This window comes from Camelus dromedarius, chromosome 1, assembly GCF_036321535.1.
Source record: "Camelus dromedarius isolate mCamDro1 chromosome 1, mCamDro1.pat, whole genome shotgun sequence".
Taxonomy (NCBI): Eukaryota; Metazoa; Chordata; class Mammalia; order Artiodactyla; family Camelidae; genus Camelus; species Camelus dromedarius.
This window is the reverse complement of record NC_087436.1, coordinates 19,417,983-19,438,693: the sequence shown is the minus strand read 5'-3', so window position 1 is coordinate 19,438,693 and position 20,711 is coordinate 19,417,983. Positions and strand designations below refer to the sequence as shown.

General features: G+C 39.2%; 1 protein-coding gene and 1 pseudogene across 3 annotated transcripts in view; one reads left to right on the top strand and one right to left on the bottom strand.

Annotated features, from left to right (window-relative positions):
- Window positions 1–20,711, bottom strand: part of SLC10A7 (solute carrier family 10 member 7) — a 221,951-nt gene that overhangs the window by 181,121 nt on the left and 20,119 nt on the right. The gene's annotated exons all lie outside the window — the stretch shown is intronic.
- Window positions 1,664–2,459, top strand: LOC105091217 (large ribosomal subunit protein uL22-like; annotated as a pseudogene).

Below are 20,711 nucleotides of genomic sequence, written 5' to 3'. Positions count from 1 at the left end.
CATCATTCTTAGGTATCTGATTATCTATTGGGTGTAGTTTCATTTCATATTTAATCATGCAAATCTTACATGAAACAGGAAGAATGTTTCACTTCAAACATTTCTTTTCAGTCAACTACTCGTAGTGAACACAATCAATGACAACACTTAATTTTCTACAACTTCTTAAAATGTTTATAAATGTTAGTTATAGAGTTAGAAGTCACAATTACTCGAGACCTGATTATTTTGAATTTAAACCTACCTTTCCTTTCAGGACTGCCCTCTCCAGCAGCAAGCTACCCCACATTTGCTACTGGGGAAGGGACCCTCCCCTCTGCTAAGTTCTAATTCTTTTACTTTGCAACGTTAGACTTTCAGGCAACTTAGAGTCAAAGATCACCATTTTAAACAGTAACAGATGTTCCAAAGCTATTACTCCAAACCTCAGGTGAGGATAAATAGAACTTCAAATTAAAACTAAAGAAATTTAGCAAACAAGTAAAAAGTAAATAAATAAGTAGCTCTTAAGATCTTTCAGACCATCATAGACTAAAAAGAAAAGTTTAAAATTACGCACTAAACCTCAAAGCTTTCAAAATTAACAGAAATTAAAATGCATATTGAGTTATCACATTCTAACAAAGCTAACCTAATTTATATTAAAAGCATCTTTATTTAGCACATAATGCCATCACAAAAAGTTTATAGATTACTCCCTCAATACCTACCCAAGTACTAAATCATTATGCATTAAGTCATTAAAGAATTTTTAAGAGATCTTAATTGCCTCTTCTTACAACTTAGTTCTCATTTCAAATCAGAATCCGTCCTAGAGAGCAATAGAAAGAATGCTGAAACAGAATTAAGAACTAAAAGATGAAAAGAAAGAGAAATAAAATGATAGGGTTGAGGAAAGAGTAATATAAAAAGAAATCTATGAATAAGGAAGATACAGTTAATAAATAAAAAGAAAGAACTAGAAAACCAACACTCTTCACCTTCTTAAATTTGATAATATCTAATTTTTAAAAAACATAATTAAACACATCTCTGTACACAGTTCTGTGGGAGAAATGCCCCACAAAACTACGATACACACAGTAAGGGTCCATAAGGTTTTGGGGAGGAGGGTTGAGGGGATGAGGAGGGAGAGAGAGGAAGCCAATAGTCTATGAAGCAACCCAAGGTGAATACATTAACAGGGTAGTTGCCAGTGACACTGGTAACTTCTGAAAGCTAAAAAGGGGAGTTACCTACCTTTTGGTCTTCTCCTTAACAAACCCCTATTCTGAGAGAGAGAGAGAGAGAGAGAGAGTGTGTGTGTGTGTGTGTCTTGGGGGTGAGGGGAAAGCGGAGGCACTTAAGGAGTTCCCTGGAAGGGGGAAAGGAGAGCAGCCCCCCTGAACGACAGAGGGTGGAAATGGTAGTGCCCCCAACAGACCTTAGTCCTGGAACTACGACTCTCATTCCCTCCGATGAAGTTTTGCTACATAACCAACTCCAAGGAACTGACTAACACTGTGGTACTGGGAGGTGGTTTCTTACTCTGAATACTACTTGCTTAAAGTAAGACATTAACTGGGGCTGAGAAATATTTATGACACAGGGGTCATAACTGACTTAATCTGCATTCAAAATAGGAAAAGAGGGGGTGGGTACAGCTCAGTGGTGGGGCACATGCTTAGCACGCTTGAGTCCCAGGTTCAATCCCCAGTACCTCCATTAAAAAAAAAAAGAAGCAGCAGCAAATTAGGAAAACCGAGCTTCCTCTTCCTGCACGCAGCCTCAGTGACCTCTGAAAATGGTTTGCTATTTGCTTGACCCAGAAAAACCCACAAAATCATGCAAATCAAGAGGTTCCAAATTTCATGTTCACTTTAAGAACACTCATGAAATCGCCCAGGCCAGTAAGGGTATACACATCTGAAAAGCCACCAAGTATCTGAAGGGTGTCACTTTACAGAAGCAACGGGTACCATTCTGTCGTGACAATGGTGGAGTTGGTAGGTGTGCCCAGGCCAAAGGGTGGGGCTGGGCTCGGAGTTGATGGCCCAAAAAAAGTGCTGAATTTTTACTGTACATGCTTAAAAAAGCAGAGAGTAATGCTGGACTGAAGCACTGATGTGTGTGTCACTGAGCACATCCAGGTGAACACGGCCCCCGAGATGCGGGGTAGGACGTACAGAGCCCATGGTCGGATCAACCCGAAGGTGAGCTCTCCCTGCCGTGCTGAGATGGTCCTTGCTGAGAAAGAGCAGGTTGGTCCTAAACCGGAAGAGGAGGTTGCACAGAAGACAAAGATACCTCAGAAGAAACTGAAAAAACAAAAACTTACGGCCTGGGAATCAATTCAGCATAAAATAAATGCAAATAAAAGCAGGAGAAAAAAAAGGAAAATAGATACCCAGACTCTGGTGATAGCAAAAGGTGCTGTTCCCAGTGGTAGCTGGGAAGAGAAAGACAGGTGCAAAGAGTGAAAACACAGAGCACCCCTTGTCACTAAAGCAACAACAAATTCTGCTCTGAAGAAAAAAAACAGTTGCCTCTCCAGTTCTTTGTGCAAGAAGCCAATTCTATCCTTGCATCCATACTTAAATCTAGAAACAAAGAGATAAATCAATTAATCCTTATAAACTGCTCCTAGGAGCTTCATTTTCCTCAAGGAGTTAAAAGAAGCTTTGACCACCGCACAAAGGATATGAAATCTCTGCACTCCATTGCTAAAACATATCTCCAATTAGGTTTAAGGACATTTTTACTGCCTTTATGCCAAGTTTATATTACCGGACGTTAAAGAATGTGTTGTAGCGCTGAAAAGCGCTACAGCTGGCTAGTCACGCTCTTGGTAACAATGGTTTATGACTGTATCTCAAGGAAAGCAGGAATAAGGGTTTATGTGATTTTGTTGTTACAGGACGATACTGAACAGAAACAGAAACAACTGGGAAGGAAGGCCAACCAGAATCTTTTGTTCTCTCTTTCGATACTCTCATCTAAAGGCTAGGACATACAAAGTTATAATGAGATTTTCACTCATCCCTTAGAATAAATTCAGCCAAAAGCTTTTGGAGGTTTAGGGATTAAGACTAACTCAAAACAGCAATTGTATTCAGATTTTCCAAATCTGTATATGTCTAAACAATATAAAATTGTACCTATGAAGCAAACAGGTTAAAGGATGGCAAGAATGTTTAATTAGCATTTCATTATAATACCAGCGTGAAAAGAAAGAGGTCAGCTATTAATAAGGTACAGATTTCCCACCACTGGGATTTATTCTGAATTCATTTTAAGACCAGAAAGCTGTGATCTAAAAATCTCCACTCTAAAACGGTTAAAAGTTGAAATAATAGTACTTTAAAAGGAAGGACTGGGGCTTTAAGAACAGCCCTTTGTACGTATAAACCATGTCATTTCTGACTATTACTTTGTAATTTTCACTTAGAACCATCATGCCCACTTATTTCATGACAAATGATTATGCACTGGATAGCATATCTATTCTGGATAAGAAGAACGGCTTAGAGATTTCCATCAACCACGTGACTTCCTTTTCCTTTCTCTTTTTTGATACGTGCACTTCTCCAAACTACTCAAAAGAAACCATATCAAAAGCGAAATACACTCACTAAAATTTAAGGTTACTCCAACAAAAGGGTTAATTAGAGAAACAAATTTTCTCAGACTGTTAATAATGGGAATGACACATACTCTGTGCCCATAAGTAATTCTCAGGTATCTTTGATCTGCAGCCCCATGCGGTTTCTGTTGCCTACCGTAGCCTGGCCTCTGGGACTCTCTCAGAACCAGACATCTGGCTACTTTGTTGTTTTAGACTAATCTCCTCCCAGGAGAGCTCAAGAAATGACACCAGGCAAGGAGGGTCCTGGCAAGGGAAAAAACATTACAGTATTAGCAGATTTCTTTTCGAGTGGACAAGAGTTATCAAAATTGTCTTCAAATTTCTACAGGGGTCTTAAGGAGTGCTTCTGTTCTGTGGTTTTATGCTTGCATAATTTAAATGGGATGTAGATATTAGATCTTTAAGGCCCATCAATCATCTGTAAGAATTCACTGAATGTTAATCATAGAATATTACAATGTGTGGGAGAAAGTTGTGAGGAAAAATACAAATCAGATTCATTCTTCACCCATCTGTTAGGGTTGGGTGATGACTGCTAAAACAAAGATTTTAATTGTCAGCTGAAGGGTTACACCAGAACTGTGGGATGATGTCTAGGATTTGCAAATACAGTTGCATGCCTCCCATTATATGTCAACCCCCTATCACATTTCTCCTTTTAACTGGGATTTTTTGGAAAGAATCTTAGCCACCAATCTACCAGAAAGGTCTGATGAAAATGTACTTCTGTATGTGCCTCTGAGGAAAACAAGAGGAAGCAAGAAGAAGTGACATATGCTTAAAATAAAAAAACAAAAAAACAAAACACTGTAGTTAAGGCAAGGACAAATGCTATTTTTGAAATGACAAAGATCATCAATATCTTCTCCCTAAGGCAACAAATAATCATCAATGTCTCAGTTCCTTTTTAGGGATTATTGTTCAATCCTCAAAACCTGTACATTCTGAGAAAGAAAAAATAATTTCCCATTTGTTACACAAATAGAATATAAACCAAGTGGGATAACTGCTTAATCTGTGGAACTTCTTTATTTTATCCTAAAATCATGTTTTATCTGTTTGTAGTACATTCACATAACATATGAAATCACATGTTACACTATAATATTTGTAATACATTCACATAATATATGAAATCAAATGTTATGAGACAATAAACAAGTTGGGGAAAAAAAAGAAAAAACAAATTTAACTATGACTGGTGTCTGGAGGGAATAGCTCAAGCAGTAGAGCACATGACTAGCATGCACAAAGTCCTAGGTTCAATCCCCAGTACCTCCTCTAAAAATAAATAAATAAACTTAATTACCCCCCAAAAAAAGTAATTAAAAAAAAACTATGACTCGTGTCTGATTAATATAAATTCATAGAAAAGGATGGGAGTTATCAATACATCACCATGATGAAAATCAGAAATTTGAAATTAGGTTTCAATTTGGGAAAATAATATCCAATTAAAGAGACAGACAAGAGGACTCAATTCATTTCCTTGCAGCCCAGTGAATTTCGTTTATTTCCTTAAGCATGAACTGAGTACTTACTAAATAAATGAACCAGGCAGATTCTCCCAGTGAGTTAATATTGTAAATTGGCTTGGACTGAGTCAGTGTAGAGACAATGTAACTTTAGGTCTGGACTGAAGTCAATGATTTTCCATCACCCATCCCCCTCCCTTGTCAGCACTGGGGGGAAAAATGTCGGAAAAGAAGCAAAAGAGTAAAAATCAGAATAACCAAACCAGTTTCCTGTAAGAATTATCTCCCAGATCAAATGGAGAATTATTTGTCCAGAATCATGGAGGAGGGAGTGTAAGAAGATTATATGATTTGACTCGGACTGGACATTGTAGAGTGCTGGTTATAGCCCCAGTTTCTCTCACTTGGCCATCTATCTCCTTGACTTCGGCAACATCCAAATAAAGCTGAACCATTCATTCTGAGAAGGCTTTGGAAGCAGCACGTGAAAGAGTAAATGGCTGCCAAGAAGAAAAGCCCAAAGCTGCATGACAGTAGCAGCAGGCTTTGGGATGGGTCATGTGGTCACAGCAAAACAGGGTCACACATCCTAAAGGAAGCTTCCTGACATCTTGGTGCTGAGGGCAGATGGAGTCATGGAGTCCCATGGACCCTGCACACACCTGCTGTACACAGAGCTGGTGTGGAGGGTAGTCCCCTGTCCTGGAAGACCCTCAGAGACTATCACTGCTGGAGCAGACTCACCAGCCCTGACATCTTCAGGAAGATACAATGCCAGCAAAGTACATACTTTCGTCACTATAGGGCCAGGTTCAGGATTTGGGGACCTGAGTGGATATTCCACTCTGGGCTGAAAAACAGTTATGTCCAGAGCTTCCAAGAGATCACACAATGGCGAGATGACCATGAGGACCAATGCCAACAACAAAGGTGCCAGAGGACCGCACAGGCACCTATTAAAGAGTCTAGCTTGGTTAAGCCTTGGTCTACCTGTGCTACTAACACACCCACACCACTCAAGTGTTTGGTCATTCCATTCAGATTTTGTATCTCTGTAGCACACCAAAGCGGTAATTCTGTCACCAACCCACCATGGATAATGAAGCAACATGTGCAGTCAGATTGTCAGCCACAATGCACGTGCTTCCTCGGCCACCTGCACTCCTGTTCCCACGTGCAGGTAAGTATGTTGCATTGACCAGGCCACTGGGACAGGATCTGTGAGCAGCACCCCTTCCATCAGACCCACCCATTCTCTCAGATCTGACAACTCGTTTGTTATCTTAACCTCACTGGGGAGGCTTTTCAAAAGATGCCCTAATCACTAGGAGAGAATCTGAAACCCTATCACTTCTAAGAACCAGCTTTCCAACCAGGACCCATGGCCCTGGCTCAAGCTCTAAGGACCTCCCCAGCTCCTCCCTTTCTTACCCACTTACTCATTCACAGGCCGCTGTGGTTTACGCTCCTACAGTTTTCCCCATTTCATTACCAACCTCTGTGAAAGCAGACCATGTTGGATTCTCCTTGTACTCGACGTCCCCACTCCTCAAAATACCAGCCCAGTGCTCTGTAAATTCCAAGTATCCAATAATTTGTTTTAACTGAATAGTACACTGACATTCACCTCTCAGAAAAATTTCAAGCCATCCACCTTTAATGAGGAGCCAACACAAGATCAAGATGTTCCTCCCTATGTGATTGATTTCTGGGGTTTGGTTACTTTTGCTTAAGATATTGCATAATAGGAAGACAGTGTTCTGGAGGAGTCCATATTCCCAGCTGTGGGACTTCAGTCAACTCACCTCTAAATCCTAATCTGACCAACTACAAAAATCAGGACAACATAATACCAGTCCTATCTACTTCTTCTAATTGTTGGGATGTTAGAAAAAGAAAATACAGGTAAAAGCATTTCATAAGATATGAAAAATAGGTACTTACCACAATAGGAGATGATCTAAAGAAGTAGTCTCATATATTTTGAATCTATATACAGTTGGCCCCGGAACAACAAGGGTTTGAACTGCACATGTCCACTTATCTTTTTTTCAATAGTAAATATTACAGTACTAGACAATCAGCAGTTGGTTGAATCTGGATGCATACATGGAGTTGAATCCATGGATACGGAGGAACCAAGGATAAGGGGTCCGACTATAAATTATACACAGATTCCAACTGCGAGGAGGGTCGGCAACTCCTATCCCCTACATTGTTCAAGGGTCAACCGTATACTGAAGCTTCCATACAGAAGTCCCCAGTTTATATAAGGAAAAGAAATTTTACCTCATCATTCATGCAAAAAATATATTTTTTTAAAAAATATCTACTAATGTTTTCTAATGTAAAAATCACTTTTCCCACATGAGATATTACTAGGCTAATTTGTTTAAGATCATCTAAAATTTAAAAGGAAAGAAAATAGACTAAAAGGCCCCATTCAGCTACTAAAATGTCTGTGGTATGTTTTTCATCACTTAATAGGTTTGAAACTGCAAGATCAACCCTATAGAAGTTTTTTATTTCCTTCCAGGCCAGATCAACCATATACAAGTCTTTTATTTCCTTCCAAGCACCAGAAGTCTTTTCTTTCCGTCTAGGCACTATGCCAGCTATTTCAGAGGTTGCCACCAGATAAGCGGCTGTGACTGTTGATACTCAGACAGAGCAGAAAGAAGGTGTGAATAATTGAGAAAAGTAAAAATATTACAAGAGACAGTCAATTACGTCTCTTGACTTTTCCATACAAATTTATGATTTTTCTATAAAAATTTATTTAGCATAGGACAAAGTAAGCCTAGATATGAGTTACTGTGTTTATAAGACATGTTTAAATCAAGACACCAATAGGGCTAGATTTAAACAAATTTCCTGCAAAAATAGTAATCTATTCATATATACTGACTGTGCCCCCAATACATGCCAAGTGCTGTACCAGACAGAGGACACAACTGTGAATAAGAAATACACACTGCATGTCCTCTGATGATGACAGTAAGACACACGCATATACCATTCCCTGTGCTACACATGCCGTGAGGGGGTAAGTACTACGAAGCCCTGGAAGAGACATGGAAAAGCTTCCCCGAGGGAGGCTTGCAGCCAAGTGGAAAAATCAATACCTACACAACTTCTTGGCTTTTTTGCCTAACTATTTTTTAGCTCACTATTGGGTTTTTGGTTGACTCGTAGGTCAACCTTTATTCTTCTTACCTAGATAGTTCGAGCACTAACTAAGCCATCTGCAGGTGGACAGTTTTTAGTACCACTGGGCCTACGTCCAGCGATAACCGAGAGACTGGTATTAGAGGAAAGGGGAGGAACACAACACTGAAGGCAGAGTTGCCTGGGTTTACATCCCAGCTCTTCCTCTTTTGCACTACAGAACTCTGGACAAGTTTCTTCATCTTTTTGTATCAGTTTTCTCATCTATGAAATGAAGATAATAATGGTACCTATCTCAAAAGGTGGTTAAAAGGATTGAGTTAGTACATACATATAAAGCACTGAGAACAAGGATGGACACATATGATGAGCTATAAAAGCACTGACTATTGTGATTTTGATGGCAAGACCATGTTGTGATTACAGGCATCTCTTGCTGTGCGGGTCAGCAGCCAGCCAAATCCACTTAGGGCGGAGGAATTGCCCACGAAAGTTAAGAGTGCTTCCCGGAATTGTGCGTTGTTGCGGTCCTGGGTCAATCCATTGTCCTGCTGTGCCCTTTTTTCCTTCCAGGTCAGTAGTTAGGAACATGTAGAAAAACACTAGCTGTCCTTCACATCCCTAAGAGGCAGTCTAAAACCCGACATTCGGCTTCTTCCAACCAGTTAAAGGCTCCTTTAATTAAGCAAACAAGCTTCTAACTCAATTAACTTCTTTCCTCTTTCTCTATTGACAATCAATGTACAAAGAATTGGGCCTGAAGTTGTAAAACTTCATCAACCATGGGCAAACCGTTCCCTACAGTGGGCTCTGTTTTTTTACACTCAGAAGAATTTCACACACAACTTGAAACTAAAAATGTTTTAAGGCGAGCTACATAATTTCTCCAACAAAAATTCTATTTTTGGTTGGCTACCAAAAGATAACGAAATCAAACGAGCAGAATTCATGTCTCTCTTTATGAACCACTCGAGCATGGCAGATCCTGTTTTAACTTTAATGCCAGTTCCCGTTTTTCATACGAAAATGTGACTCTGTAGCCCACCTTGAACAGCAAATGTGCAAACACACAGCAGAATAGTTGGTAATTAAAACAACTGGGGAAGAAGCATCAAATGTTGGAGGGATAAAAAGAATAAAGGCATGCCAACAACTCCACGGCACAAATGCAGGGTTTGCAATGGCTTATTTGGACAAGGACTTAACGTAAACTCAAACAAGAATTAAGAGGGGTGAAGGGGAGGGTGGAGGGAGAAATTGGGAGTTCCAGATTTGCAGATACTAACTACTAGATATAAAGTAGGTAAACAACAAGGTCCTATTGTATAGCACAGGGAACTACAGTTAATATCTTGTAATAGCCTATAATGAAAAAGACTATGAAAAGGAATCGATATATGTATAATTGAATCACTATACTGTACACCAGAAATTAACACCTTGTAAACCGATTATGCTTCAATTTAAAAAAAAAAAAGAATTAAGGCATATCAGTTGCAGCTGTCCTTGTTAAGGAGGGCCACAGAAGTTGAAAAGCATTTTCCATAGCCTAACAAATTATGCACTTAAAAAAAGGTTAATATGTATAAATATATACACATGCCTTACCACATATAGTTGATGTCTTAGACTGTTTTTCAGAATTAAATTATCATGATCTGTCTCTTTGAGAAAGTAAACCATTCTCAAACAGTGTGAACTTAATGTAACTAATTAGTAACAACACTGTCTTAGAGTCTGGATCTAAAGGACCATTTCATGAGAAATACCATGGAGCATAAACTCTAAAAACTTCCCATAATGAGCGTTCTTAACGGGACCTAGAATATACTTGCATCCATGAGAAAATATGTCTAATCTATATAGAACATTGTTCAATTCTATCCCACTTTATTCTGGAACAGAATATATGAAAAGATCCTTGAAGGTGAGATTGAGAACAGATACTTAACGGAAATGATTACAACGTAAGTGACCTCATCCTTGTTCTGAACAACTCTATTGGGACCACAATATGACTAAGAGCAAACTAGAGTCATTCTCCAGCTTCCCTGATCCTCTGCCTTTTTTATTAGGACTACTTTTGAACTGCATTAAAGAGATACCAAAAAAAGCAGTTCCTACAAAGAAAATTCAGAAACTGATGAGTCAAATGCATGCACAAATATTTGATATTTGGTGAGTACACAAGGCTTCTTGTGAGGGGAACCATATTTAAGCCAGGCCTTGACTGATGGGCAGGACTTTAACTGGGAGATACTGAGAGATGAGGAAATCTCTATTTAGGAGCAGACTGGCCAACTGAGCTGACCACAAGCAGCAGAAGACTTTACCAGGAGCACATAGTTCTCGACGTGGTCTGAGGTCTAACACCAAAGGAATTGTCTGCAAGTAACAGGAGGCCAGGAATCCCCTTGAGAAAAGACCAAAGGCTGGGAAGTTTGTCCAGAGGATCAGAGGAGCTGCCTCAAGAGGAAACATGGATGGCAGGTTTCCACTGCAGCTTAGGGTAGTGTTGTTCAAACTCTAGTTCACAAAATCAATTTAGTGAATACTGATTGGCCTTTAGCTTAAATTAAAGAAAGGGAAGGAAAGAAGAAAGGCAGAGGAGGAGAGAGAAAGGGAGAGGTCAAGAGAGGAAAGTTAACCTTTGTGACTTACACATACAGCAACTATTCTCTGGAAACTTTTCAGTTTCTATCTGTGGATTGTGTATTAAAAAAAAAAATGGAAATCACTCACTGAGAGGGCCCTGCGAGTCTAAGATCTTGGCCCTTGATTAGAATGCTGCTCAGTCCTACTCAATTTATTCAGACCATTAGTTTGGGTCCAAGTGTTCCTGGTCATGAATAATCTGCTTGAAAAATATTACTGCACTAAGCAAGATGTTCTCATTAGATACTCACAAGACACAGTCTGATGTCTTCATAAAGCAAGTACAGTTTAAAAGAGGCGTTTCCAAAGTCTGTGGCAATGCAGTAAAGATTACGCTTGATTCCTTCAGATTGATAGATGCTGAACACCTTCACATGAAAGCTACATGGATAATGTCATCCTCTTCCATGAAGCAGATAATCTCATAGGGAGGATAAATTGAGAAAGCTACAATTAATGCAATAAAGTAGGTGATACTTCACCAAGAAGCAAACAGCTTAAAATGACAGATTACCTCCTTTTATTTATATAGGTCCCTATATGTTTCTTTCCCAAAATATTTTCATCTAAAATGATCCTCCCTACAAAAAATTGATTAAAAAATTGAAAAAGACAATACCCAAAATCAGAGGGCTAGTTAGGGATGGGGCCAAGAGAAGAAACAGATTTAATTTATTGATATTTCCCTAACTCCATGGTCTAACAAATCATAGAGAATGTCTCCTACTTTCAGTAGTAACAACTTCATAAATATATACAAATATATATGTAACTGGCATGTAGCCAGTGCACAGATAAAGCCAAAGAACCTAAAAAAGGTACTTGCCTAGAATTTGGAAATAAAGGTAAAAATAGTCAAATTCTCTGTAAGAAACAACAAATATGAATATTAATCAAATAAGAATAGCTAAGAAAAAGTTTGGAGTGGGTTATTGTTTAGACTGATGTTTCCTCAAAATCACTAATGGGTTCAGGGTACCCCCTTAGTACCTGATCATTTTGATCATTTGATCATTAAAATGTAACTAATCAAAATAAATCAAATCACTGAAAAATATTTTGTTAGTCATTATATACGCAAGCAATCTGATATTGAAAAAAAAATCAGATAACAAATATCCAATGTTTATGAAGAGCTGGTTAAAGAACACAGGGTACCTGATTGTTTCTGCGGTGTGTGTGTTTGTTTGCTTGTTAGCTGGGATGGAACCAGGATGGTTTTCCAAGCTTCATAGTTTAGAGGAAACATCCCACAGATCTGTACAATCCTCTTTATCTAGTTCTAAATTCCCAAAGCAATCTTTCTATAAACAATTTGGCTTCCTGTGCCTTTAGTTCCCAAAAGGGGTAATGTTGGATATCTGGCATGAATGTTCCATGTTATGGTAAGAAATATTTATGTAAAAATGTAGAGGGCCTGTAATACAAACTTATAAATTGGAATTACCTAGTTTGGTAAATTTATTTAAACACCTGCCATCTTGTAAATTTATTTAAACACCAACCATCTTATATTTCAATTTGCTTGTTTATGTTTTACATCACTTACTCAACTGAAAATTCTGTGAAGGTACTATATACAGGAAGCTGTAGCAAGGACTCAACACATTTTTTTGAATGAGTAGTGAATGAAGTGAGTAAATGAGTGAACTTAAATCAAATTTTGAGAAGGCAATGATAATGACTCAGAAAACTAGATGATATCATCAGTGACAAACCTCTACTATGAGGATAATGCTGGAGCTTGCTTGATCGGTTCCCTGACAATTTATAAGCACTTCTGTGTACGATTTCGTGAGCTCTTTGGAAGCAATCCTATGAAATAAGGATACAAGTACTATTGCTCCTCAGATGAGAAAACCAAGGCTCAGAGAGGTCCAGGGCTTGCCTGGTGACCACTGAGACCACTAGATGAATAATGGTAGAGGTAGGAATCGAATATCCTTCTTGATTCCCTGGCAAGTGTTTCCTTTGCTAAAAGGTCAGGTGGCCCAGCAGCACAGGTGGTGATGCTCACCTCAGCATGTTAAGCTAATGTTGTTGAGATGCTTCTCCCCCAAGATCAGGACTGGCCCTTATGTCTGAAGCAGAGGTGTACCCAAAGGTGGGGATCAAATGACTTCAGCTATAGAAAGAAGGTCTCAGAAACAGGAATCTGACAATTCCTGACAAGGTGTTTCGAGATCAGGTCCCTGGAAGACACGCCCATTCAGATGAGGAAGGAGCCAGATTAGAAGAAAACCAGTGATGAGAGATAGAGGAGGAGAATTAAGAGAGAAGAGAGTCAGGGAAACAAGAGGAAGTTGGGGGCAGGCAGGCATGGTGTCACAGGCTGCTGTTAGGTCCTGGAGGACGAGAACTGAGAACTGGCCCCTGGATCTGGTGAACAGCAGTCACTGCCAACCGTTGAGAGGCCCCATTTGGTTAGAGTGGTACAAATGGAAGACAACTTGAGAGGCACTGAGGGGTTAAATGAGAGAATTCTAGGCTATACACAAAAATCTTGGGAAACCTAGGTATACTTCAAGCAAGTTTTATAGCAGCTCCATACAAACACAGCCCACTCTTTCTAGGGCTCCTAAGAATGCTAACCTCGCCCAGAAAATTAAAAGGCAGAAATGGAAGACGAGCAGAGACATGGAATTTCTTGCTGCTGTTACTTCTGCGCTCTCATCTGTCAAAAGAGGAAAGACGATGACGCTTTCCCAGAGAGCACAGGAGGCCGGAGGGTAGGAAGCGCACACAGGCCAGCTTGCAGGAGGGCTCAAGGCCGACAGCCTTTTTCAGGCAGTACAAGATTGCTCCTGGAGGCCATTAAACTCCCACCTCAGGCACACGCAGTCACCAGCCCCATTGAACAGAAGAGAAAGGCGAGGCCCAGAAAAGCCAAGTGACTGCTGCCGCTGAGACAGTGAGTGACAGGTCAGATTTCCTTGGCCCTTCAAGTCCTCGCTCTGCTTATCAGATCTCCTCTAAAGGCCTTTATAAATGTTTCAGTGAATCTTATCTTCATGCATTGGATTAGCAAGATCAGCTCCCCACCGGTAATGCAAAATCACCCTGAAATGTTTCATGCCTTGCTGATCAGCCAGAAGCTGAGCTTTCTGTCTGCATTTGGACTGTGATGATCTTGATCTTTCACCTCTAGCAAAAATCTTCTCATGGCTATAATTTTAAAGTCCGTAATGAGCGCTTCATTTGCTGGCCAAGCAGACAGAAAACCTTTTTTAAATACCCAGATTGCCGTGACCTTCGGTGATGACTTAAAGAGTTCGCCACAGGTAATAATTTTCTTCGCTCAGGAGACGTTATTAAATCTTCTTTGAAGAGATGTGGGCAATAACCTCATTGATGAAATTAAGCACACACACACACACACACACACACTTTTAACCTGTCACCTTTCTACTATCCCTGAAATCAAAACTTTTCTTTAAGATGTTTTTGGAATTCTGCTTGACTATCAGAGGGTTTTAAAATTCTTCAAACTGTTAACTAAAGTATAGTAAAAATTGCAGCTAAATGTTTACAGGAAAAGAAGCACACTGTCTATCTCTAAACTAGACAAGAGGACGGTCTAAACAAACACAGTACAGACCCCCACACAGAATTTCTGACTGTCCCACCCAGCTGAATGGGGCTGAACTCACTTGGGGAACATTTTGGGGTTTTCTACATTAAAAAAGAAAAACAATGATTTTACTGATTCGGGCCAACATAAAGCCATTCTACTCTGTTTTGCCTATCTCTGTGAAGTTTATAACATGAAAAGAGGTTTCAAATAGTGTAGCATCACACTCCATGTCGGCTTCTTGAAGGCTGGCCCCAGATCTTACTCTCCTTTTTTTCCCAATGGCAGAAGACAGTGTCTACATAAAGTGGGTACTTAACTGCTGTTGACTATCACATTCTATTTCTAAAGTTGGTTGGTGGACACAGTCATGTTTACATGACTGTGTTTTATACACATTTTGTAGATAAGATATTTCGTAACTTTAAAAAGAAGGAGAACCCTGAGGACCATCCATTAATTCTAATTCGATAGGTCTAAGGTGGAGATAAGGGTTTTTCCCCCATCACCCTAGGTAATGCAGATGTGGGGTGATCTACGGAATGCACTTTAAGAAACAAAAACAAAAGCAAAGTAAACAAACCAACATAAATAACATGCCTATGATCAGTTAGTGCTGAAGGCGTCTTATTTTCATGGTTCAAATTATCAGGCTTCCCCTTAAACACAGAGAACATAGTGTTTAGCATAAAATCCTACTCTCAGATATGCCTAGAAACCCCTTCCTTACTTGCTTTGACTTTCGCCTATTATAATTCTTAACGTTTTTCTTTTCATTTTCATTTTTCCTTCAGATATTTGAGGGTAGAAGACTTTAATTCTATTTCTCTCTCTTCTACTTGGTTTAAAATTTTACAAAGTTATATAACCTTGCAACTTTACTTGGGTATTAAGACCTCATATTTACTTTGCATTTTGAGGAATGGCTTTTAGCTGAATCCTTCCCTATCTCAGCTTGAAAAAAAGAAATACTGAGGTAAACGTAGATAATGCATCTCTTCCCAAACTCTACCTTTCTTGCTTTTTCATGAAACAACAGCATAAGTGACAAATGAAATACCTCTATGACAATAATATGAAAACCACGTAAATTTCTCTCCAAATTTAGAGAAATCATTTACCATTTTTTAAAAAACAAACTTCTTTTATAAAAAGGAATCCCTGTAGTAGTTACTATCAGGCAGAAGTCACTTAAATTTAAATCCAGTGATTCTTCTCAACAAATCCCATGAGATTTAAAACCAATGTAAGGCTTTAGGAAAAAAACTGTATTTTTTTTAACCACAGAACTTTACATTTGGAACAGAAATTTAAACCTAACAAATGTATATAATTTTAAACAAAGACTATGTGTTTATCCTAAGTCTCCCATGTTTGAATACAAAAGAAAACATTTTGATGTATCTTCTTTCTTACCTCTGGCAATGAAATTAGGGTTCACCAAGTCATTACGTTTTCTGTTATTCAAATAAGGAACTATAACTGTGCACGTGCGCAAGCACACACACACACACACACACACACACACGCACACACACACTACCACCATTACCATCCATCAGACCATGGCAAGAGCACACTCTACAATCCAGCAGTTTTGAAAAATTGCATTTAAAACACTGGAATGAATAAATAACAATCACAAAAAAGAACCTAACCATGTTTCCAATATTTAAATGAAAGTAGTTTAAAATTTTAAAGCCACAAAATAAGACTGTCAGTCAGCTCTCCCCTTAAACAGTCTCATTTTAATACCTAAAGGATAGGCCAGCATTCCAGCATATACGCATTGTTATGCACATACGCAGAGTTCCCTCTGCTGCTAAAAATTATTACAAATTCTAGTTGGCTCACTGTAACAAAAACAACCTAAGTTACAAAAACAGAAATTGTTTTTCAATTTAACACAAAGTAATAAGGCAATTCTCTCCAAAGTGCAAGAGGTGAGTTAAAGGGATGCAGTAAGTTTCAATCCATGATAAAAACCTTTGGGTAACCAGTAGTTTTATGGGAAAAGCATTTAAGATGAGAAGGATGTAAGTAACAGAGAAGAAAATTTCTTCCTAAGCTATATAACAACTCTACAAAATAAAATTAAGAGAATCATTTCAAATGACACTATTATACCTGCATATGTCCCCAAAATCATTAAATACAAATTTGCTACACAATTACACATTTTCTTTAACACATGAGAGCATATGCTAAACATGTAGATAGATATTAAAGATATATATATATATATATATATATATATATATATATGTATATGAGAGCATAAACTCAATGTAAAGAAGTTTAATAGCACAAAATCTGGAAGGAAAAAGGTGTTTTTGACATGTCCCAAATACCACAAAGAACAGCCAGTTGGGAAGGACAGCACAACGTGACAATGAGCCCCAGCAATCCTCCACGCCCACTCCCCGCCACGTTGAAACCCATGTGGGTAAACAGCCATGTGTCAAGGCAGCACAGAGAATCACAGAGAAGCAGGATCGAAACCTTCACCCAATGGCACCTGTCACTGGACTCAGCTCTTGGACTTTTTCATTTACATGCACCAAAAAATTCACTTTCTATCCTTAGATTAGATTTTTCTAATATATTATCCAAAAGATCAGTCTTCCCTTTTACATTAACTTCAACAAAAACCTATATTCAGTTAAATTATTATTTTAGAAAAACACGAAACTTAAAATCTAATATCTTTACTTGCAGAGCATTTTTGTCCATAATCTGACATAAATACAAAATAGCCTATTCACTTCCCATTAGAAGATATGACCAAACTGGACTTTGCAAGCTTCATTTCTGAAGCTCCATTTTCAATATTTATGAAAAAACTGAATCTTACTCCTCAGGACTACAAAAATGCTTGACAGTTATGAAGTTGCACAATATAAGCCCTTGAAGAACTAGACCAATGATGTTAGAAAACAAAAAAGATGTTCACAAATTCAACATTGTTAACATGCAACATTAATGAAAATCATTTAAATATCTACTGGGGAATGAACATGTAGATACACTTTCAAATGCTACATGTTACTGTCAAGAAAATGAGTGACCTTTGAACTTCTGCCAAAAGTCATTTGAGAACAAGAAGGGTTTTAAGGGACTCACATCAGAAAGAAAGAAAGAAATGACACCTTTAAACAAATCAACACTACTCTCATATATACCAAAAGAGACTCTTTCCTCAAATTCTTTCAAGGCAATAGAAAGATAATCGTAGCAGGCACTAATCCAAAACTCTGATAACTTCTCTATCTCACTAATAATGCGGCCACTGAAATAATTACTTGACATAATGAAACACTGGTTAAATCCAACTATCTGACAATTCCATTCCTACACCGAGAAGCTAAATTCAGCAGAGAAAAAAGAGAGAAAACACACACCCGTGACGCCTGGCTTCACTTTGATGCATGGCTGGATCGTAGCTGGGTCCTTGGTACTGCCTGACAATGCTGAGACAGGAAGGAAGGGGGCAGGGCACAGCCACTAAAGGAATGACACAGCAATTAGCACCAAGATGGCAGAAAATTCAACTCCCAGTAGACTTTGAACCCCAAGATGGTGGGACACTTGACTTGCAGTAGGCCTTGAGCTTCATTATACGTTCACTGTAATATATTAGCAGGGTAAATAGCATTCCCTCAGGTGCCATGACAGTTCTGAGGCTAATCATCAAAGGTCAAAAAGTGGGTGGTGGCCCGATTCATGGGAATCCCAGCCCCTTCCCCAAAGTAGCTGGAATAATCCTCCCACTGGCTAGCATATGAAACAACCAAGCCCATAAAAACTAACAACCCCCACACCTCGTGGCCACTTCCCCTTCTGAGACAGACTACATCGTGTCTATGGAGCGTGTATCTATTTTACTTTAAACTAAACACCCGCGCCACGCCTCACGACCTCTCTGGCCTTCTGAGATGGCCTATGCTGAGTCTGTGGAGTGTCCATCTCTCTGAATAAACCTGCTTTTACTCTACCATGGCTCGCTCTTGAATTCTTTCCTGCGCGAAGCCAAAGACCCTCACTTGGGGGGGCGTGTCCCAGGGACTCAACCAAGACCTGGGACGTGGCCATTCTCTCGTGCCCCCTTTTCCTGTATCAACGCTACCACACTCTCCAGGTGACTCACTCTCCTCAGCTGGATGCCAATTCCACATTCTCTCCTCTCATCTCAAACATGAAGCACCTAACCCCTCATCGCTTTCAGCTACTGAGAAAAATAAAATCTTCAGAAGAAAGTTCCCATGTGTGTCCCTTCGACCCATCTACATGGACCTATTTCCACACACTCGGCCTTCCCTCCCGTTATTATGAATAAATAGTCCCAGCTCCTACTGAAGCTCACACAACCCGTTATCATTCCCTTCCACTTGATCAAACAAATGACTCCAGCACTCTCTCTTAAATCCACAGCTCCCTCTCTACTGCATGATTCCCATCATAATGGAAACATGCTGTCATTTCTGCATTAAAAAAAAACCTTGACCCCATATTTCTCTCTAACGATAGCCCCATTTCTCTACTCCCTTTTATCACAAAGGACTTCAAAACAGTGGTCTATATTTCTTGTCTCTAATTCCTCTCTCCCTGTTTTCCTTGAACTCACTCCAAACAAGCTTTTGCTCTTATGTTCCACCAAAACCACTCTCGTCAGGGTTACCAGTAACCTTCATATAGCTTAATGCAATGTCAATTCTCAGAAGTCATCTTACACAACTCATATCTGCAGAATCTGACACAGCTCACCACACCCTCTTCCCTGAAACACCTTCTTCACCTGGGTTCCAGAATACTATGCTCTCTTGTTTTTCCCTCAGTCTCATTAATTATGTTCTCTCTATTGCCTTTCCTGGTTACTCCTGTGTCTTGACCTCTTAATGGTGGAGGATCCCAGGGCTCAGTCCTTGAAACTCTTCTCTTTTTCTCTTTTCTATCTCTGCTCTTTCCCTAAGGAATCTCACCCAATCTTGGCTTTAAACACCATTTATTCACTGATGACTCTCTAAATTATGTCTCAGGCCACTCCCTGAACTCTCAACCCTGTATCTCTAACTGCTTGCTTACATTTTCATTTGGATGTGTAGTAGGCATCTTAACATGTCAAAAAAAAAAAAAAAAAAAAAAAAACAGAAACTCTTGATCTTATCAATATGGCTGACATTACAAGTGTTTGTCAATGTCCAGGTCTCCTCTCCCTCAGGGCACATGAATGACAACACATGGTGAGGCCACACAACCTGCTGTGGCCAATTTAATGTGAGCAGAAGTGCCAGGTATCACTTCTGGGCTGGACAACAAAAAGCACACTTGTGATTCCCCAATCTCTCTCTTTCCCTGCTGTGGCAACTGAAAATGCCTTGTGTTCCATCTAGATGGTGTACCTTCAAGACATGGAGACTCCACCGACCAGGCTTCCTTAGCGATGGCAAAGACCCTCCCACTGAACCACACGGGACAGGTACCATTAGCAGGCAATAAACCTTAATGCTAAACAAAACACTGAGATTTTGGAGTTCTTAGTTATCACAGTATAGCCTTGCCCACCGACACTAAATACCCCCAAACCTGCTCTCATGTAGTCCTCTTTTCTATCTCAGCAAACTCCTTCTTTTCAGCTGTTCAGTCAAAAACCCTTAAGTCTTTCTTTCTCTCACATCCCACATCCAATCCAGCAGCACATCCTTGCCTTCAAAATATGTACAGAATCCAACCACCTTTTATTTCCTCTACTATCATCCTGCTGTTCAAAAGACACTGGTAACAAAATGAGAAGACAAACCACAGACTTGGAGAAATACTTACAAAGCATATATATATATGATGAAGGGCTTGTATCCAGTACATACAAAACTCTCAAGGTTCATCAGTAACAAAACAAAACACCCAATTTTTAAAAAAGCAAAATTTTAATAGACATTTCCCCAGAAAGACATGGATACTAAATAAGCACATGAAAAGATAATCATGCTCACCATTACTAGTCACTAGGGAATGCAAATTAAATTAAAAACACAATGAGATACTGCTACGCACATATCAGAATGGCTACAATTTAAAAGAATGACACAACCATGCGATGTGGAACACTGGAATTCTCACATGCTGATGTTTAAAATGTAAAATGGTACAACCACTTTGGAAAATACTTGGGCAATTTCTTAAAAAGTTAAACATACACCCGTGGTAAAGAGAAGAGTGT